At 51.5% G+C, this 22442-nt stretch overlaps 1 protein-coding gene across 2 annotated transcripts in view; it reads right to left on the reverse strand.

Annotated features, from left to right (window-relative positions):
- LOC135904976 (uncharacterized) overlaps positions 1-22442 on the reverse strand; it is a 361077-nt gene that overhangs the window by 319230 nt on the left and 19405 nt on the right. The gene's annotated exons all lie outside the window — the stretch shown is intronic.

Below are 22442 nucleotides of genomic sequence, written 5' to 3' on the forward strand. Positions count from 1 at the left end.
CGCTGACGTCCAACACTCACGCTCCCAGCGTGATTACGTCCGTCAGCCTCAAACGGCACGCGTTCCATCTCCACGTACAGGTTGCTGCAATGGCAGAGCAACTGTGATCTTGGGCTGAATCAAGTAGTGCGCTGCACGAGACTGCGCGAGCCGGTCACGCTGAAAGAATGAATGAAAAAGCGTACGGAAGCACAAGAGAACTGAAAAAAAAAGAAAGCGCCTTGACTACTACTATTCCTCTTGGCGTCAATTATGAAAAAAAAAGAAGAAAAGCGAACTGCACGTTTCGTTTCGTTCCGCGTTCATAAGCCGCTATTGAACGCCCCAAAGAACACTTATATTACGGACTTAAATATGACCGTAAACTTATAGTAGTACAATTATAGAGTTGAATTCAGTAACATCAAGTTCACCTTTACTACGTAAAACTTCTTGATTTGTTAAAATTGATGGTATTTTTCTTGCACCATCTCGTGCAAGAACTGTTGCCCGCAGTGTTGTACCAAACAAATAAATAAAATGAATATTGTCATCGGTGAGGCTCGTCATTCCCGGACTCCAATGCGAGTGCTTTTCACAAACACTCGTAACGCGTGCGTCATGACATCTGCCTGTTCAAGTTGTGATTCATAACTCATGCACGCATCTTTTCTTTTTTTTTTTACCATTGAATAGACGTCGTTCCAACAATCGCGCCCACGAAGGTAGAGCTTTCCTACGCTCGCTACAACGACGGCGATCTCGTTCTCTTCGCCAGAGGACGACCACCGGGCGCTGACGGCGTGCTCCAAGAATGTCACGATGGGAGACAACTCACGACGTGCGTGACCAACAGGACGTGACCGCCCACGTGGTCCGCCTCAGCGCCGTATTAGTCAACGCCTAAGGCCAGACAAAGCAACCGACACAATAGCAACGACCTTAGCGTGCTTGCGCCGGTCACCAGAGGTACACGGTTCAGACCGCCAAGGCAGCACATCTCAAGGCCGCAAGACTCATAGATGACGCGGCTAGGGTGACCTGTCCCTTCCGGTGACAAATCTCGCGTGATCCCCCCTTGAGATGCCACGTTTGAGATGTACGCAATCACGCAGCGTGGCCCACCAGGACCGCAAGACGAAGCATTCGGTCTCTACTCAACCTGTTGTTGGAGTACATGAATTTGCCCATACCTCCAACGCCAAAGGGATCATTTAACATTACGCTAGACAAACGTCTGTCACCTTCGTGGCCTTCTTAATGTTACATTTAGGCACCCACTATGTTTCTTCTCCGGTGTCGAGCCGCGCGGCCCTTACACCCACCTGTTTTCTGAGCCTGACGACACCATGGCGGATTCATAGAAAAAGGCACACCAGGCGAGCCTTTAGTGACACCCTATCCAAATCAGGCAGCTTTCCGACGATCAACCCGACGGCTTCCAACACCAAATCGCGAGAGACAGGATTCAAAGTGGAATTAACGCCTGGCATACTAGTCGCATCTTCACTCGAGCATGGCATCAGCACCTTCGTTTCTGTCGTTTTGCGCATTTCTCATAGCTAAGAGACTACGAATAACGTATAGTGGATCCTGCTTGATGCAAATGTGAGGTGTATCACCTAACTGTTGTGCATTATGTGGTTGTGCGTGTGTGTGTGTGTGGGGGGGGGGTGCAACGTTTTACTCGCCAGACCGCTTCGACGGGTCTATGGACGCGCGGATTAGCGAGCGTACGTTTCAAAAGGGCAGCCAGCGCCTTCCTCCACGTCCGATAGCGTGGTGCCGATAGCCATCAGAACAAGAGCAGTGAAGCTGAGCTCTTTAAGGAGAGGCTGCACTCACCGCACGCAATAAGCCGTTCCATTATCGCACTCCTCGCCCCCTTTTGCTACCTATAACACTGGGCAGCTAGCGAGCACGCAGTGGCTTAGGCCGACCTTTTAGAAGCCTTGCTCTCTCAATAAATTATGCGCAGCTTCTGCCTGTTCTATTCTAAAAGCCAATTGGACGATCCACCACTAACGGAGCCACAAAATTTTGAGGACATAATGCCCCGGCCGTCAACTGAAAGGGAAGCAATTAAAGCAGAGCTGCGGTTACAGAACAGATCAAAAGGAAAAAAAAAACGAGACTTCGCCAAGAAACGACAGCAAATAAACATAAATATGACGTTTCACAGGGCGAGGTTTGCAGATTAAGTACTCCGATAAGCTTTCATACATTGTTTTGCTCACATATTTTTCTCCACCACCATACCTTTATTTTTGCTCAGCCTTCTAAGTTTTCATGCACGGTCGTTGCCAGAAAGGCACATGGAAAACTTGACCTTATGATAAAGTGGTGCTTTGGCTATTTAGTGGCCTTTTACTGTTGAGAGCTCGAAATTGCGTTAGCTGTGTCCGTGCAGTCTTTTATTCAGGCTAATGACGTTGCATTTCCGCCATAAGGACACCTTCTCACCTGTAGCTTAACCATCGCCAGAAGGCGATTTTTAATTTTTTTTCTTCAAAAGTTACGCAGCGCTCCTACAAAGACGATATGCACAGTACCGTAAGTTGGCTTTCCCACACATTAAATTTGCCCTATCATAGCTGACCGCGTTTCCCTTAGTTGCGGTGTTAAAACAAAGATGCGTTTTTTGGAAGCTTGGAAGGTGAGGGGAACAGAGGACGCCATGAATGATGTCTCCCGCCCGCGTGAAGACACCTGAATTACAATTATAGAACCATGTGTGCGGAGAAGTGCACTTGCCGGTTTTACATATCGTCCTTTGAAGTTGAGACCGAGAAGTACTAAACATTGCGCTATCGTAGAGATAACTATTAGCTTGTGCGTAGATTCTCACGCGAGCAGACTCCGAGATCGGCGACGTCCGTGCACGCATTTCGGAGGCCACAACTGGGAACACAGTACAACGTCGTACGAGGACGACGCTGCGTGCATTGCAGGGACGAAGTTGTGTTTTGATGAGAATACTGTGTCCGCTGGGAAGGCCATCTGGTGTCGCAGTAAATTTGGTCCGAGCCCGTGATGTCGCCGAAGTCTGCCGACTTTTGCTGCCCTTCGTGCGTTATGCCTTCCTCCTCTCGTCCCGTTTAGGGAAGCAAACTGGGGCGAAGCGCTCGTCGACGTCTCCGCTTTTCCCTCGTGTTCCTCGCTCGATACGCTGTCGTCATCGCAGCCGCCACGTTGGTACACTGCTAACGCAGCGCGAAGCGGCGTCTTAATCCGATGCGATCGCCTCTGGCTTCCGCCTGCGCTGCTGCCGCTGTCAATTGTTCTTCACTGGTTCTTCAACGAGTCCACGAGGACTCGCGCAATTTTTCGTCTGCAATGTGCGCGATAAGACGGGACGCCGTGTTCGTAGTCGGTACGCATGCGCCGTTACCACACGCACATTGTCGTAGCCTCCTGTCCATTGCCTGCCACGCTCTCTCACTAAAATTACTAGAAGCAACACATGGGCATTACCTAAACGTGCCTAACCTTCGCGCTACCTGTTACGCTTTATTTTTCTGAACGTCCGCGCAATTATATTTTCCTGAACGCATGGCAGCAGGGGGCCTCGGGAAACATGAAACGTCGCTGCGAACTGCCGGCGGCATCCTCAACGCAATATTTTGTGGAAAGTGGCCAGTCTGCAAACACACAAAGCCGTCTGAAGCCAGAAGGACGAAGGTCAGGCAAATCTACGAACTGCACGCATCGTTCCTACGATGGCTGAACCACCGGACTCGCACGCACCTTTTCCAGTCCCCTATAGTATACAGCGCCAGACCTACACGTCAAGCAGTTTTTCTAGGAAGGTCAGAAGGAAAGCAATGGGAAGCAACGGTCGCAGGGAAACATATACATAGTTAGGGCACCACTGGCATATACAAACAAGAATTCAGGGAGTGCAATAAAACAGCACTATAAACGTCGTGCTTCTATAGTTGCCTTGTGAAAACAAATTGTCACCCGGGCCTACAAGTGCCACTCACAGCCGCTATTTCTTAGAGAACACAGACAGTGTTTGTATACCATGCATGTATCTCGTGTACGTGCATGGTCGGGTCGCCAGTAGCGCCCCCAAAGCGCACCAGTGCACCAAACGACAACATAACTCCAGCACCGGTGTCCCGGACAAATAAGTGTTCCTAAGTTAAGTAGATCCGCCGACATCCTGCTACTTTATGCTGAACTGGAGCCGTACGGACAAGCTGCACGTTTGTGCAGAAAAGGGCACTTTTGCTTAAAAAGAAAGAAAGAAAGCAGGCGACTACGTTAGTCGACGCGTGTCTTTTTGTTGACTTCTCGCCTCTCTCAACCATAAGCACTCACACATAAAGCCATCAGACAATGAATCCAAGCGAAGCGCAGGGGAAATTAAGTGTGCCGTATTCGAAGTGTAGGAATACTACCGGAAAATCGAAATGAACGTGGATAACTTGCCGCAAGTGAAAACAATACCGACACCGTCTGCATTATACGCTTGCGATACTGTGCCATTTGAGCTACCCCCAAATGCTAATGAGCGTACCCCGTAGACTTTCTTAGATGTTTGTGTGTACCTAGCGTCCACCACAAGAGTTTACGGAGCACGGGATCTGAAAAAAACGTTCAATTTCTGAGCAGATTGTAACAGTAGTCGGTAAAAAAAAACGAACATCGCGAAGATGTTTACATCTACTGGCAGAGGCTGCAAACGCGAACGCTATAGGCTGCGTAGTGAGGCCGCGCAGATATTCAGCTTTTTCTCAGAGCTCGTGTTCCGTAAAACTTCGCGGTCGACTGTACTGCGCGGAGCCTAGGGAGTGTTAGCTAGCGCCACCCGCGCCATTTATGCAGGGAGCAGTCTCATTTCAAGTAAATTCGGAAATTTTCGGCACGTCTAACGCACCTGCCTGCCGAGGAAAATCAAGTGGAGTGAGCTTTCCTTTATTTCTTCCCTTCCCCGAATGAAACGTCGTCGTCGCGGTACCTTCGCAATGCCGCGCTCCGAACTTCGTCCAGTGGCGCCCCCTCGGAACCGACAGCAGTTCGCGGTCGATCCGGCAGGCATAGATTTACGCAGCGGATACTATGTTAATACCTGGTGCGCATTATATGACGGGCCGTGGGAGTCACAGCGTGCGTGCGAGGGGGGGGGGGGGGGGGCACGGACGCGAGCGTGAATCACGCATTCGCCGGCCGCAAACGCGTCACGGTGCTGCGTCACGACCGGCGAGAGCGAGAACTCAACCGGCGAGTGTTTCGCGGCGTCAGCTGTGCAACGGTCGGGACACGCCCGTGCGACTCGCTCTCCCAAAGCGTGCGCGCGCTTGCGGGCCCAGGAGTTTCGGCGCTCGACCACACCGCCAATATGGCGCGATGCAATCGCGGGAAGCAGCAATTTTTGTCTCTACACCAAAGCCACCGAGCTAAAAAAAAATGGGAGCATTTTATCAGAGAGACAGAGAGAGGGAGAGAAAGAGAGAGAACCCATATTTCTAAATAACATAGGCCGAGTGATCGTAAAACCCGTTAAACTTCGTAAAGTACTGCCACGCTCTGAAGAATGCCGCCTCCTCCTCGCGCGCTCTGGCCGACGCCGCGTCGCTATTGGCCTGATAGCATCACGTGGGCCCTCGCGCCGTGCATCAGCGCCATTTTTGCTCGAGAAGCGTCTACGGAGTGCCGAGGAGCGCACGTTGGCGCCATTGCTACGCTCGAGCACTGTAGGCGGCGCCACGGTCGAGGAGGGAGCGTGAAAGAGAGAAGAAACGAGTAGGAATGAAGGCGGAGGAGGAGAGTGTCGCTACTTCACGAAGTTTAAGGGGGTTTAAGTGATCGCTCTAGGAGCCCAGCTCAGTCATCGCACCGACGCAACCACAGGTCGGTAGCCAACGTAAACTGCCCGCCTGGAAGCAGCCACACTCTAAACCGATTCACGTGCTTAAGGATATGTAGCGGCGCGAATATCGCCTCTATAGCCGGTCAAGAAGCAGAGGGCTCTCGTCCAGGTAGCGCGAGAATGCAGCACCCTAGCACGCGCGAACTGAGCGGCAGCGGTATCGGCCGCTTCCGAGATCCCGCGGCAGGCACCCGTGGCTGGCCGGCCTAAATATAGCGTTGCCACGGGGGCTACCTGTTCGCGCCGCCTCAACACAGGTCGATCTTAAAGGTGCTAGTCCGCCTACAGCTAACACCCTTACATCCTTCGTCGTAACGGTAATGTAATCAGAGCAAGCACCTTAAGAGTGTATATTGGTTTAAACTTTTAAAACAAGAAAGAACAACAACAAACTCTACGTAAAGTGGTATTCCGTCCCGTGATTTTACGCAGCCCATAGCAACCCAGCTCTGTAGGCCCCATTCATTAGACGAGATATCTATCACGAAAACGTTGGCCGGTCGTGGTCCTCAGCAGATAAGCTGTCTAGACCCGCTAACGTGCATGCCTGGTGTTGACAACCAGAGTTTAACTAAAGAACTCGCTGCGTGGTCAGCTAGAAACACTCGCTCACTCATGTTCTCGTCAGTAAACTATTCCGCGTGTTCAACGATCAATCACCTGAAAGCACGCGTCTCCAGCACACGTGGCGTGCGAGGACCTTACGCGGCCTCCTTTTAGCAAACGGAAAAGCGCAGAAAACTTCAAGATACCGCTTCATACGGCCTGTGGGAAAGTACAAGGGTATATGATTCCCCTCCCAAGATGGCGACTTGCTGTGCGGTTTCACTTTTGGGGCACCTCTTCCAATTCCGGAAGTTCGGCCGCGACGAACGTGCATCTGTTGGGAGGTTCGCGAGGGCGTCGCCTTCTGTTGCTCGGTCGCAGAGTGTGCGGTGAACGTACAGACCCTGTCAAAAGTTCCGAAGCCTCTGCATGCAACGAGCGCGCTGCTTCAATGTACGCTTGCCGTGTCCAAACATGATACTTGTTTAAAGTTCCTGCCACGACCAGATCAGCGTAAATTGCTACCTACTCACGCTTTTGCGACTTCTTGTTCAGGTCTTGTATCTTTCGCCTTCCCGTGGATTTGCGCACCGACTCCGATCAATTAAAGACCGCTTTTGCTTGCCATTTCAGTGAACTGTCTGAAAGCCATCCTTCATGCGAGACTTCAAACTATGGTATTTTAGGTAGTGCTAATAAAATTGTTAATCAAATGGCTAGTACCTGTTAATGAATTTAGCGTTCTGCGGTGTCACTGCAGCAAAGTACCGTGAGATGCATGAATCAGTCTGCGCTATTTAAAGCAGTCGATTTCGCATTGTAGTATTTCATAACGATTTCTGCAAGTGTAGTGTGCGGTCTGGGTTTCACGTCCTTCTTCAGCAAGGTTACAAAACGAAGAACTTGGTATTCAACAACACTTAATTTTCATGACAACAGTTTAATTAACTTCTATTACCTTCCCACTGCGCAAATATATTTTTGGTAGTCCGGCAGCTCATCCGATCACGATGCCTGGCTTAACACGATACACGCAATCCGACCCTGCACGCATGATCGGCGCCGCAAACGGGCGCAATCATGCGTGCGCGAACATGAATGGGAGCACGTGTTTACAACCGTCTCGTGCACGCCACCGATACGCACAGAGGCCGGGCGCTGTGGCGGCTGATGAAATAATGCGCACCTGTAGCCCAGGGAGAGAGACTTTCAACCCTGACGAGCGAATGCCACGACGTCGCATATAGACGCCCATAGCTTTCCCGTGACACACACTGCAGAGTCACGCATCAGCAACGTGCTTTGCAGAAGGCAACGTTTGGCAAAAGAAAGAAAAAAAAGCAAATAACACATATACTGCAGTTCTGAAGAAAGCTGTGTGCTAGACCAGGGTACCGACGAGAAACCAGGTCGGTTCCGCAACCTAATTAACCCGATTCGTGACACTTTCGGATCCATTTCGGAGGCGGAATAAGTGATTTCACCGGCGCTCCACGGAGGCCTGCCTGCCGATACGAGCTGACGGTCGGCAGCGACGTCGCCTTCTTGCGCGCATGCCGACGCTACGACGTCGTACACGCCACCCACGCCGAAATCGGCGTCACCCCCCCCTGCAGATCGCATTGTTCGGGGCAACAATGGAACGGGTCCAGACTCATTTCATTACACGCCAGTAGATGATAGCGAAATCTGCTGCTCAGCGGGCGTCGGATAACAATGTCCTCCCCTCGGACAGCCGCGACTCCGTCACAACGAAATAAGGAAAAGCTCGGACAGCGCCGGGAAGCCGAGGCAAGGGGAAGAACGAGAGTGTGCAAGTCGTACTCGTCGTGACGACACAATAATCGGATACGTAATGCGGCGCCGCCCCCCCGCGCTCCAGTTGAGAGCGGCAGCCGTTGGCGGGCGACAGGCGCTGTGCGGCGTCGTCTGCGCCGTCGGGAGCAGACGACGCGAGTCGAGGGAAGCGGATATGTGTGCGCGCCTGTCACTCACGCACGCGCGGGCGAGACGCTTCGGTATGCGCGCGTCTATTCTGGACGGCCGCCGACCCGAATCGAGAACGCGAGCGCGGCTGGGCGGGGCGAGCCGCTACTCGGTTTACGCGGCCGGAACAGGAAGGAAGGGAGAGAGACGGCTAACGGAACGAGACGCTCCAAATGTGCAAACAAATGACAGCTCGCGCGAGCTGCATTGAGAGTGGGTTAGGGCACCGCGAATTCTTCACTAAACGAGCGTATTTCTTCCTTCTGCTTCCATAAAGTGACAGGGGCTGCTGATGTGCTGAATCTAATGAAGCTTTTATTACGGAATACTATAGCAAAATGAGGCACCCCTCTCATGCGACGCTTCTTCCTTTCCCGGCGAAGAACGTCTCTGGCAATGGAATTGCTTTAGCGTCGGTAGACATGTGCAGGGGAACAGTGCACTGTCATCGCAAATGAGCACTGACACGTCCTGTCTGGCCTAGATGAGTATGAAAAAGTGTCCTCGCTTGAAGCGGTGGTGTGCAGCTTTAGTGGTAATTTATTGTCGCGGCTATCTTGATCCGTTCTTCCCGGTAGGCTTCGCAAATAGTGTTTATTATTATTATTATTATTATTATTATTATTATTAGTAGTAGTAGTAGTAGTAGTAGTAGTAGTAGTAGTAGTAGTAGTAGAAGAAGAAGAAGAAGAAGAAGTAGTAGTAGTAGTAGTAGCAGTAGTAGTAGTAGTAGTATGCAAACACGGTAGGTTACGGATAAACGAGGACGAAAATGAAGGAAAAGATGACAAAGCGAGCACAAAACATAATGAAATCAGGCACTGCGAAGTATCGCGTCGCATTGTATTGCATTGAATATTCGCTGAATTCAGCGAAGCAGTAATCGAACCGTATCGCGGAACCGAATCGAATACCGTGTTCGGCAGTCAGCGAACGCGTTAACCGTTGGACGGCACAATGCGACAACATTCATTCAAGGAAAGTATAATTTCTCCAACACTGCGGCACTCCCCATACCGAACAACACACGGAGCTTCGCTCTAGGGACATCTCCTCGCTGGCCTTACTTGTCGCCGCGGACCGCAAAGCGAACGATGATCCGTCTTCGCCTGTCCCCCTTAGACGACTGCTTCGGGCTTATCGCCAACTCTAGATGCCCCATATGCGCAGGACCATCACGGCGGAAGTTATAGGGAAGAGTGGATTTGCGCCGATCGTGAGAAACAAATGAGCAGGCAACCGGTGCGCGGAGTTCGGGATACGAGCAACACTACCGCAGGCATGGGCTCGACGGAAGCGGGAGAGATAAATTGAAAAAAAAAAAAAAAGAGTAGTTCGAAGCGAGAGGAGTCGCCCTCCAGTGGCCGTGTTCCCAGCGGACCAGAGCGGTCACCTCGGCAACCACGGCGCACAACAAAAGACAGCTGGACAATCGGGGTAGACCATGTTATGGCTTTCCCGTTTGTTTTTTCTCCTTCCAATGTGCCATTCGCCCTCGCTTACCGTTGTTTCGTGGTTTTCGACAGCCTCGCATCCGGTACTCCGAGAGCGAGCTTGGCGCGAGCATGTGACGCGAGATTGAACGCGTAGCTATATGTACATGCATATCAGCTGGATCACCGTTTAGAGAGACGAAACAAAGAGTACGTATATACGTATGGGGTGCAAGAGAAAAAAAAAGCGGGGAAAAGAGAGGCGAAAGGCAAAAAACAAGCCCACCTGATGCGGTGGCTCAGCGGCTATGGCGTATTGTTGCTGAGCGCGAGGTCGAGGGTTCGATTCCCGGACGAGAAGACCGGCCTTTCGATCGGCTTTCGAACTCAATCCGGCGTCCACCGCTGTGGCCACGCTTCGTAGTCGTATCGTGGTTTCATCGCGATGTGCTTGTGAGACACGACCCGCTAAGGCATCTATCTCTGATAGCCCCAGTGTTGCTTCGACTCGTTAATCTACGCGAATGAATCTAAGGAACAGATAATTTCAGAAACGTCGATAGCGTAGCCATAGAGACAGTGACGCGGGCTTAGTACTGCTACGATCGGCCAGCGGGGTTAATGATCTTCCAGCTTCTCCTGCCCTGCTGTGACGAATCGCCCGGAGCCTGTATTGCTAAATAAAGCTTCGACGGGGGCTAGTTGGTATGGCATCGTCCTGATTGCTGCGCGATACTGTTACACGAAGGACAAAAAAGGCGACAGACACCAGTGTTTTTTTTTTTTTGTCATTCGTATAACAGTACAGCGCAGCAAGCAGAATGAGTATTATTAACTGGTTCACTGTAGCCTTCACGGACCAGTGGGAGCAAGAAAACTCCTGCAAAACGTTCTACGGCGTTACCTCACGGACCCAGGTAACCGCCAGGGTCGTTCGACAGGCGCGGCAGCTAACTGCGGAGTCAGCTCATGAACCAAGACGTGCCAGCTTGAGTCAAGCGTGACGACCCCTGTCTACGAGGCCCCACTCATTTCGGTGTGTTCAGTGAAACAAAGGTGCGGGAGTGAGTGTTTGAATTCTCGCCCTCAAAGCCGGCCCTTCGACAACTTTGAACGCTCCGATTGGACGAAGTTTGGACGGCAGTTTCCAGATTTCGCCTCCTCGGTGAGCTTCACTTCTGTAGATAATGTAAATAAACCCAGTAATACTCGTTCTCGACGAGAACAATTTCCTCCCTTCAACAACGTCCTTAGCTTGCATGAGTCGGACGACGGCATGGGCCAGCTATACATATTTATATGCCCGACCCCCGCTCTTACAGTACTAAGCACCGTAAAAATCCAGGTAGGCATGGGGAACCATTGTTTTAAAATGTCCCACTTCATTTCTCCGTTTTCGTATTGTGCGTCGCGGTGAGGAGTTATATCCCAGCGACAGCGGGCACGCGGCGGCATCCGAGTCAAGTTCGAGCCAATTACGAAGGGTGAAAGCGATGCAAAATTAAACGGGTCGCTAGAAAATGCGGTTCCCCAATTTGGAATCCGCGCATCCCCCCTCACTCTTCTTCTCCCCTCACCACTGCTGATCCCCGTTCAGGTGTCAGCAGGCTACGCTCGATAGATGCAGTGAGGTCAGGAGAAATCCCCATTCGTTCCTTTATTTGTTTTATCTATTTTTATTAAACAAACATTAACTGTCGTTACATAACTGTCGTGCACTACATGAGCCGGCCGAAGCTGAGTGTGCTGAACGTGTGTTAAGCCGCCAGCGTGCACCACTTCGAAAACTCGGCGATTAACGGATCCAAACAGAGAGTTCCGCGAGGCACACGATGAAATGAAAGCACGGGGGCAGCCGCCAAAAGCGAGGATCGATGGCTAAGCCCACCGGCTCTTTTTCTCGAGTGTGCGAGACGTCAATAGAAACGAACCTCACACACTGCGTCTAGAAAAAGTAGGAGTGCTTGGGAAGTTAGAGAGATTAAGCGCAGTAAACAACGTCGCAAGAGCCTCTGAAGCCACAAACACGAAGAGCAGACAAGTCCAAGTAGCATCTCGTCATTGCACGGTAAATGTGCAATCACTGCGCCAACTGTTTTTTTTTTTTTTTAACTCTGTGGCGATTGCCACCAATACAGGCACTCCTGCGAGCGACTTCAAAAACCCCGGCCGGAAGGAATCGTAAGCAAGAGGACCGCCGCCAAGATCGCAACCGCCCAGCAATCACCACAAAAAAAAAAAGAAAAGAAAGAGAATAAAAAAAAAGTCGGCTTTCTTTTTGCGTTCACGAAACGCGCCCTCCGCGGCTTGCCACCTCGCCCCGCAGGCAACCGACAGCGTCGTCCGCTTTGCGCCGGAAGATGGGAGAGTCACGCCATGGGTTTTTTCCTTTCTTTTTTTCTTCCCCCGTACTGGGACTGCCGTACCTGGAAACCGTATCATCATTTCAGAAAAGGAAAAAAAAAAGCACGTTACTCCCTCACGACTACCCGATTCCGCTCGCTCAATCTGTCCTCCTTGGTTGTCTGTCAGTTCGCCTGGACGTCGGCGGTAGCCGCGTGGACAGCCCGAGTGCCTGACACTCGGCGCACGTGTCTCGTGAATTCTTTTGAGTACGCCACACGAGGGAAGACGCTGGCTACTACGCCGACAGGCATTCGAAAGGCAAGCACTGTCGCACTGATAAAGCAGTTCCTCAAAACTCTATTTTCGCTAGCTTCGCGCTAAGAGGGTAACTGCTAGAACGGAAATCGGTGTGAACCCTTGTGAACCCTTCTCTCATTTTCTCTCTTCACCCCCCTATCTATCCCCTACCCTCCCTGTGCAGTGCGGTTGAGGTGTCCTCATCTGAGAGACAGTTACTGTGCTGCACTTCACCCCACGTTCTTCCTTCCCAAACCAAGAATCTCTCTCTCTCTCATTTTCTCTCTCTCTCCTGCCTTTTTTTTTGCTTTACGTCGAGATCCCGGTGCCAGTATGCCAATGTGTTCGCAGAGCAAAAGTTCTCGAAACTCGAAATTCAGACCAATGGTAACATATTTAACAGGAATAAGCGGGCTAGTTGGTGGTCGTTATTGGAATGCATCATGTAACCGCACAAGAACAAGGGACACAAGACAACACACAAGACAGGCGCGGAACTTCAACAAGAGTTGAAGTTCCGCGCCTGTCCTGTGTGTTCCTTCTTTGTCCCTTGTTCTTGTGCGGTTACATGATGCATTCCAATCAGACCAATGGATCCATTACCAGTCCACCTTTACTGGTAAATAATCAGCCGAGCAGAATCGACGACGCCCAATCGCATGACGTCTCAGCCAGCCGGCACGGAAAGTTGCTGACGTAGAAGCGTAAATTACTACAATAAAGCTCGACTTCCGTTTCGCTTTGGTAATTTCTCTGCAAGAGAACAAACGCGCGTATCGCGCATGCGCAACCGCTGAACCTGACCACACTATTAGCTCGCACCGTTTCTTCGTTTCCCTGTGCTTGGCACAGAAAGCCAGGGCACGGGCCCGACCGTCTACCTTCTTGCAAGTTAATTACTACCTTCCTCGCTCTGCTTGTTTGTTACAAGATCCCGTCTGTCGATATACGCTCTGTTGTAGGACATTATTGCCGTGTGCAGCGCAGCATGGACGCAAGCACAGGGAACACGATCACACCAGTATGTGCGTTACACTGCACAAAGAATGCCTGCCAACTTGTTCGAGTCATCACCTTGCTTACAAGTCATTATTCGGTTGCATCGACCCGTAACTACGTTTTTTTTGTTTTTTTCACCAACGATGTTCTGACCTTGATCCGGCGACGGCATCTACCAATAAGGAGCGTCCATCCCACGAAACCACCGGGTTACAATTCTAGGCCCCGGTGCACTGAGCTCTATGCTGACGTATAAACTGCTAAAATCGGCCTGCACTTGCGTACGTAATCCTTACTGCCGTCGAACGAATTTCAGAAATTAAAATAAGTAAATAAATAAGTACAGTACGTTCTATAATTACAGCTCGTGCGCCGCATGATGCGCGTGTAGATTCTGTCGGTTCTCCACGCAGCAGTCTTTGTGTGATTTCATCGGCACCTGGCAACTGTTCACCTCGGCTTTCTATGGAATTTTATTTACCGCTACTTGGCACTCATGAGAAAGGAAACTGCACCGCGGCCCTGTCGAGCTTTTGCTGATATATCTAGACGCATCGTCGCTTAATACGTATTCCACCAAGTATGTGACTGCGGAAGCAAGCGCGTCATACTGAAAACGAAGTGTTTGTCGACGAACTCTAGGCGAACGGCGGTATACAATTTAATATTTATCGATTTGTTTGCTGACAGACGATATCCGGCAAACATGGGATCGAGATAAGAATGCCAGTAGGCCCACAAATGTTTTTATTTCACAAAATTGGCGTAATAACAAACCAATACGTAACAAACAAGACGAAGCATTTAACTTGCAATGTTTGGTGCTACTAAAAGAAATAATCCGTGTTAAATGACACAGTAACACCGTGGCCACAGAATAAGGCTTTTCTTGGCCCAACGGCGCGATATGCGAAAAGATATAGCGAACTGTATATAATCTGAGACCAGCGAGTAGCCAGCTGTCCGCTACCTTGGACGGGAACGCTGAAGTCGTTTCCTCGCTCACTCCCTTTGATGGAGCCAAGCGCGGCCTCGGATTCTATGCCGGAGTCGGGAATGGTGCCGAAAAAAAGAAACAAAAAACAGGGTAAGAAGTAGAAAAGAAAGAGAGAAACGTCATGGCAGTGCGACTGCGTTCGCGGGTCGACACAGCAGGATATCAATGCATGTTGTTAGATATGGAGCTGGTTCCTGAGGCTACTTCGAGTTCCCCAAACCGCTTCGAGTGGCAGCACAGCTAATTGAGGAATGCGGAAGCAGGAAAGCGCATTCCAGAGAAGCGGCCGAGCAAACAAGTTTAAGGCAACAAGTTCGTGCGTCGCCGGGATTAGAAGGGGGCCTGGGACAATGGAGCGCAATCGACCCCCTTCGTCTTTGAAGAAGGCATTTGCCACCGCTGCGGATCCGAGTCACGGGATTAGCAGGTGGGCATCCGACAATGAAGCAGGTGCACGAGCGCCCCCCCCCCCGCTTCTTCTCCAGCCTACAAGTGGATTGCCAGTCTGCGTGGCAAGACCGCAGAGAGCCCCGACAGGTGTGCCACGCGACACGGGCGCCTACCATTGGCTGCAAGTGGCGTCATCGGAGTGGACTCTCCCATTGGTCAAACATGACGTGACTTGCAGTGCTCGAAGGGCTTATAAGAAGCCTTCCAGAGAGACCTGAGCATGCTGGGATATGCCCTGATTCCCTGATTCACCTCTCTCGAACTTCTTGCCGCGGGCCGCAGCGTCCGAGTTGCTGCCGGCCCGTAATGTCTGTACGTCTGATACTTGACTCTCACGTCCCCTGTACGTAATATAGAATAAATCCCTCCCAAGTTTGGGTTCTTCATCCGCGAAGCCAGTCCTCCAACCCCTACATCTGGTTGGCAGCGGTAGGATCGCCTCCGAATGCATCAGCTGGTGGCAGCGCTACGGATCAACCTTCGTCGAGAAAGATCATAAGGAACCGGGAAGAACGAAGAAGAGAGAGCCTTCGTCGAAAGAGGTCCGAAGAGACTGGGAGTATCGAAGAAGGAGCGAGCCTTCGACCCAGGGAGTCCGGAAGGAACCGGGAACAGCGGACAAATGAACCGGATGGCAGGGTGCTGCAACCGTAAGTGAGCGCGTGGTTTTTTTCCTTATGATTCGCCAGACTCAAAGGTTGTGTGTTCAATTTTGATAGTTCTGGGAATCGGGAATTTGTTGCACTGTGTATTTGCACAAATTAATTAAGGAAAACAGTTTTAACCACCTGTCGGGGCAGCTGTCATGGATCTTAGAAGGTTGACGAGGTTAGACTTGTTGTTGGTGTGCGACGATTTGGGAGTTGAGGCGGACGAACGGATGGAAACGCCAGCTATCATAAAGGCGATAACCGATAGTGGCAACGATGACAAAAGCATTGAGCTTGCTTGGGAGGTGATACAGGAGCCACGGGAGCGTGTGCGTCGTGTACGTTTGCGAGAGCGTCGTGAGCTTAGGAGTGAGCGTCAGCGTGAAGAGCGCGAGAATGAACGGAAGCATGAGCTTCAAGAACTTACTCTTAGGTGTGAGCGTCACGTACGTGAGAATGAACGCGAACGGGAGTATCAGGAACGTAAGCGAGAGCTTGAGCAAAAGTATGAGAGAGAGAAGGCAGCACTGATCAAAGAGATACAGTATTGTGATCAGTTATTGGCACAGAGACAACGGCTGTCTGAGAATTCTGTACGTAGTACTGAGCGAAAGAATGAGGCAGCATCGAGCGGATTTTCGCCAGAAGCCGACGATAAGAGTAGTGCCTGTGAGATTAGCTGCAGATTCATAAGTAAAGGGAAAAGGCTAGCTGCTAACGATGCCTTAGTGGCAATCGAGGCCGTTAAAGGCCGTAGTGAGAGCGACGAGGTGCTGTGCCAACAGATGACTGTAGAGACAGCTAGGCCAGCTGCGAACAAATTGGCACAGTTACCGCGTGTGTGCGTCGCTAGTAAGGTTAGCGAGGTTGCTAGCGAAGGAAAGGGTACTGCTGACCCGAGGGACGCGAGCACCCATGTCAAGCCAGATGTGCGGGCAGAAGTGAAGTGCGAGCTGGACGATGCAGTTGAGAATAGTTCTCGGGGTGGCGAGCTCCGTAGCTCACGAGAAAACAACTGCATTGTTCAGGGATCGGTGCGGCTCTCCGCCAGTCTAGATGGCCTAGAGAGGGATGGTTCAGTTGTTAATCATTCAGACTGTGCGCGTGAGATAGCGATCGATACCGACGGGCTGTGTGCCGATGCACAGCGTGAGCTGGGCAATGTAGCAGAGGGCAGTTCGCAAGAGTGCGAGTTGTCTTACTCGAGTAAAGCCTGCTGCATTGTGCCAGAGTCGGTTGAGCTGTCCGCCAGTCGAGGCAGAGCGAGTGTTGATTTAAATGTAAATCACTCAGACTGTGCGGGTAAGAGACCGATCCGGGCCGACGAAACGTGTACCGGCCAGCACGAGGCACGAGAAGGCGACATGAAAACGAGTGCAAAAAGAAAGCGCCGTAAAAAGAAGCGCAGTAAAAACCGAAAGTCGGTAACTAATGAGGCGCCGCCAAAGATGGCGAGAAACCCAAATGGGCAGGGCGCGAGGATAAAGGTGCGGTCGTCAAGGACGATGTTGACGCATCCTAAACGTTCGAGCCACAGGTCAAAGGGGGACCGCGAAGAATGTTCTGCACGGACGCGGACAAAGGGCACGAGGCAGTTAAGCTCCTCGTCGTTCCGTAGTTCTTTTCACAGCTCAGCGTGCAGTTCGAAGAAACGCAAGGTGGCAGGACGAGACCAGGTGCGGAGTAGCGACGCGGTCAATCGAGTTTGTGTTGAAAGCGGGGCGCGAGGACGCAAATTGGCAAGGGACCGTAACGTCTTGGGGGAGCTGATAGTTAGTCAGCCCTTTTGTTGTCTCTCGGCAGCCAGAGTAGCTTTCAGACCACGTCCACCCCGGGTTAGACTCAAAGTATGAGTCAGACGTAAGCGTTTGCAAAGGGAGGCCAAGAGCCCTTCCGTAGAAGTAAAACGTGTTAGTTTGTTTTATTTTTGGGCATCGGAAAGTTTTCGCGATTTGAGAGTAGGATTTCTTTCAATATGTAAGGTTTGAGCTTTGTTTGTGTTTTCGTTTGAGAAGCTCCGTGATTTGAAAGATGAGGTTTATGTAAACATGTAATCTCGCGAGATGCTCATTAATTAGTAAATAGGCTTTCTTTTTGTGTGTGTGTGAGTAACCTGAAGGTCAAGGTTATCGTCGAAAGGCCTATGGTAAAGCGCGTGTGTTATTTAACCTTCTTTCTTTTTTTAAGTATTTTTGAATTTTGCAAGGTTAAGCGCGTAGTTTTCAGTTAGTGCATAAGTTGCACGGAGAAGCGTTCTTAGATCCATTAGCGCGTGTCCTGTGTGGACGGAAGGAAGCAGACTTTATGACTGGGTTGCTAGTGTGTGTGTGAGGGCAGCCGTGTATTCTGACTTCTTTAGTGAGCGTGCGTGGAAAGAGTTAGTAGAAGACGCATCATTTTAAGAGTTCTGCGGAGTGTGTAAGTCCCGCAAGTTAATTGTTCGTTTACGTCACGTGTCCTGTAGGACCTTCAGGGAAAAAACGTGAGTAAGCGTAAGTGAAAAGTTTGCCTACAATGCAAGTACGCGTTTTGTTTAGTGACCACAAGGCTAGTGCGCTTGTGATTACGTACTTGTGAGGTTGACCAGATTGTTCAGTGGCACCAATACGTGCGATAAGTACGCCACTGCGATAGATTGGAAACATGCTGTTCGTGTGGTTAGGCCACTTAAGTTATGTTCGGCTGTTTTCATTTGTTGTTTGCATCGTCAACGACCCTTTTGTTTTGCAACAACAATAGTACTCTGGTCTTGTCGGCAATCGAGGAGAAATGGATAGCTGTTTGGAAGGGTGGTTGGAACTGTTGTCAAAATTGGGGGAAATAAAAGATAAGAGTTGATTTTGACTCAGTAATAGCCTGGCGAGTCAGGGGTGAAGAGCCTGCGCTTACGCGTGGTGCAGCGCTGTGTTGTTTGGTTTGTTTGACGTTTGTTCTCCAGGGCCTAGGATCCCGAAGTTCGTCAAACGAGGCTCGACCCCAGTACCCTGCAGCTTCTTTCAGCGTTCCTCCTGGCCAGCGAATTGAGTTCACCGGCCATTCAGAACAACCGGGGCGAGGACGAGCTGTTAGATATGGAGCTGGTTCCTGAGGCTACTTCGAGTTCCCCAAACCGCTTCGAGTGGCAGCACAGCTAATTGAGGAATGCGGAAGCAGGAAAGCGCATTCCAGAGAAGCGGCCGAGCAAACAAGTTTAAGGCAACAAGTTCGTGCGTCGCCGGGATTAGAAGGGGGCCTGGGACAATGGAGCGCAATCGACCCCCTTCGTCTTTGAAGAAGGCATTTGCCACCGCTGCGGATCCGAGTCACGGGATTAGCAGGTGGGCATCCGACAATGAAGCAGGTGCACGAGCGCCCCCCCCCCGCTTCTTCTCCAGCCTACAAGTGGATTGCCAGTCTGCGTGGCAAGACCGCAGAGAGCCCCGACAGGTGTGCCACGCGACACGGGCGCCTACCATTGGCTGCAAGTGGCGTCATCGGAGTGGACTCTCCCATTGGTCAAACATGACGTGACTTGCAGTGCTCGAAGGGCTTATAAGAAGCCTTCCAGAGAGACCTGAGCATGCTGGGATATGCCCTGATTCCCTGATTCACCTCTCTCGAACTTCTTGCCGCGGGCCGCAGCGTCCGAGTTGCTGCCGGCCCGTAATGTCTGTACTACTGTTAATTGACGCTCACCTCCCTTTATATAATATGTAGAATAAATCCTCCCAAGTTTGAGGGTTTTTCATCCCGACGCCCGTCCTTCAACCCCTACAATGTGTACGACATCGCTCCGCCACATCTGTTTCGTCGCATCTCACATCTGCGACGCGGCGTCGTAGTCTAGGGAGGAAAGCCCCGCTTCGTCGGGTGACGTAGTCGCAGCCTGCGCGCTCCCCCCGATGCGATAGAAACCAGGCTGCAAGCTACTTTGAGACAGACGGCGCTGAGTGTAAACCAACCCAATAAATTCAATTCCTAGGTTTCTTGCGTGCCAAAATCGCAACCTGGTAGTGAGAGACACGGTGCCCATGGGGGACTGCGGATTAAATTCCACCGCCTGGAGTTCTATACGAAGTACACCTAAATTTAGGAACGCGAGCGGTTTTTTTTTCTTTCTTTTTTTTCCCCACTCGCCCCCATCAAAATGCGGGTGCGAAAGGGGCATCGAACTCGCGAGCTTGAGCTCAATAGCGTAACGCCATAGCCACTCAGTTACGTTTTATTTTTACTTCTCCCTTTATTTCCTTGAGCCCTTTCCCCGGCACAGCGTAGCCAGACGGTAATTACACTGGCTAACCTCCCTTTGTTACCTTCCCTTTTTGTCTCACTCTCTCGGTCACTAAGCTACACCGCGAGGGGTGAAAGTAGAAACGGCATAACGTAAATATTGCCGTTGCTCGATTCTAATCCCTTTGCGATCGCCTGACCCTCACAAGCTGCCGATATCGTTGAGAACGTGTAGCGTCTCGGGACATTGACCACGACCGTAAGGGAAAAGAATTAAAATAAAAATGTTACATTATTCGCGGCTTCATTACCCTTAAAACGTGAAAAACTTCGTTTTTGCCGTAAAAAAAAAAGGAAAAGAAGAGTGTCGAAAGAATATTTCACAGCACTAACCTAGTCTTGCGCATGCTTTTCTTAGTGGTCAGCAAGTTAGAAAGCTTTTCCACGCTTGACTTCTCACTGCGCCCCCTTTACGCAATTCCGTTAATGCAATTATTTTTAAACATGGCCGAGCTCGAGGTCGAGCCTAAGTCAGATTCTTACGTTTACCAGACGACCACGAAAGGAATACAAACGGATGTGCCACTGTGTCGCTGTTTCGCTCCGCTTCGAGGTCGTATGAGTCGAGCGAGAATGTCTTTTTCTTGTTCGCGGTCACGCGCCAACAATAGTCAGCCCCCGTCACGCGTTCTTGTCGAGGCCAAAACCCGCGGTCTCCAATCCATCTCGACGGCGATGTGCCCGCGGCACCCCGGGTGCGGGACAACGTGGACGGGTCGGCGCGCGCGGCGATCGGCAAGACGGCGAGGCAGTGCAGTTACGTACGCGATCGGGGCCGACCACGCTCTGATTCCCCGACGACCACGGCACGCGAACGGTCGCTCGCCGCCCGCGACGCTCGAGTGGTCGCACGCCGCGAGAGATTATCGCCACGGCTCGGCACAGCTGGGACCCGTGCCAGGTACGGGACGCCGCTGCGCACGGGCCACGACAGGCGGCAAGCTCTTTCGTCGGACGGTAGCGACGCCGATGGTTATCGCTTTCCGCGAGGACGAACGGGAGACGAAAAAATAGGAACGAAGGAAGGAAAAAAAAGAAGCTCGAGGAAGGACGCGACGTGACGAGGTGCGCCAGTCAATGAATTCAACGACGCTCGGTCCACGGAACCTTCGGACTGGTTGTTAGAGAACGCACCTGCGCCAGCGTTTTACGACAGCACCGATGTGTTGGGGAGAAATTTCTCTCCCAGGCCTTTCCGCTACCACACCCTAAATTTAGTAGACCACAATCGTCGGCGTTTCGCATGCTTCAAACGGGGTCATTTCCCTCCAGGGGCAGATTCAGTCACTTCACGCCTAGTGTAGAACCCCACTGTCCAGACTGTGGGGAGGCGTACTGCTCCTTGTCCCATATGCTCTGGCAATGCCCTGCGTTACGCAGCTCATCGCTAACCACTCTAACCGACTGGGAGGCAGCCCTTAAGAGCGGCGACCTCTCAGAGCAACTACGGGCTGTCCAGAGGGCCTGCGACACGGCGGAGGACCACGATCTTCCGACCCCGACGTGGGTGCGGCCCGCGACGGCTACGGGGACTCCCTGAAAAGGGGGGTACCCTAACGCCGGTTCCTCAGGACCATTAATAAAGTTCTTTGTCTGTCTGTCTGTCTCTCCCAGGCTAGTTGCTTCGTGGCCCGCGAGAACGGAAATCGATGTGAACCCTTCTCTCATTTTCTCTCTCTCTCTCCTGCCTTTTTTTTTTTGCTTTACGTCGAGATCCCGGTGCCAGTATGCCAATGTGTTCGCAGAGCAAAAGTTCTCGAAATTCAGACCAATGGTAACATATTTAACAGGGATAAGCGGGCGAACGAAGCAACAGCCATCTTCGTGGCTGTTGCTTCGTTCCCGTGCCCGTGCTCGCTGGCGCGAAAACACACGGGCGGGTGCAAAGGTTCAGGCACTGACAGGACCGAGCGCGCAGACTTCTTGCTCTTCGAAAAGCCAGCCACCAAATAAACAAGTATGGGTTGACAGTACGGATGCTTTGTCTCACGACGAAGACGACGACGATGATTTGGCTCCTGCCGTCTGCTCGTGCTGACCTAAGCCTTAGACGACGTGTTATGTCGTCCTACCAGACGCGTTCAAATACGATTTCACCAATGTAATCTCTCCCGTAAAAATAGCCCTCGCGTTCACCAATCGCCGAGACGATCGAGAGCCAGTCAACACATTTACCCCAGGTCTAGTCGGGTTCCTTCTACCCTCGTGCCATGACCTAGCCTTAGCAGTTCCCGCAGCGCACGGCAGGAACAGCGCGAACGTTTTCACTGTTGTAGCGTGTCTGCAAGTGGCATCAACGGCGCAAAGCTTTCGAGCTGCAGCAGCGAGATCAGGGAGGCTCGTGCGACAGTTCCGTCAGTGCGAGCATCAGTCCTTTGAAACCTTATCGAAGCACTTCTACCTTAGCTTCCTACGGTACAGTGCCGCTAGACCTGAAATTCTTGCTGAACACGCGTCGAAGTACGGCTTCGCGCTGGTGCAACAGAAAGAGGGCTGAAGCGTGAGCCTTTCGGCGCGTGCCTGTCACAGTCCAAAAATCACCCCCTTTCAGCCGACGCGAAAGGCTTGCACCAGCTTTTCGCACTGGCACGGAAGTAGGCGAGCGAACCGGC

This window comes from Dermacentor albipictus, chromosome 6 (assembly GCF_038994185.2).
Source record: "Dermacentor albipictus isolate Rhodes 1998 colony chromosome 6, USDA_Dalb.pri_finalv2, whole genome shotgun sequence".
Classification (NCBI taxonomy): Eukaryota; Metazoa; Arthropoda; class Arachnida; order Ixodida; family Ixodidae; genus Dermacentor; species Dermacentor albipictus.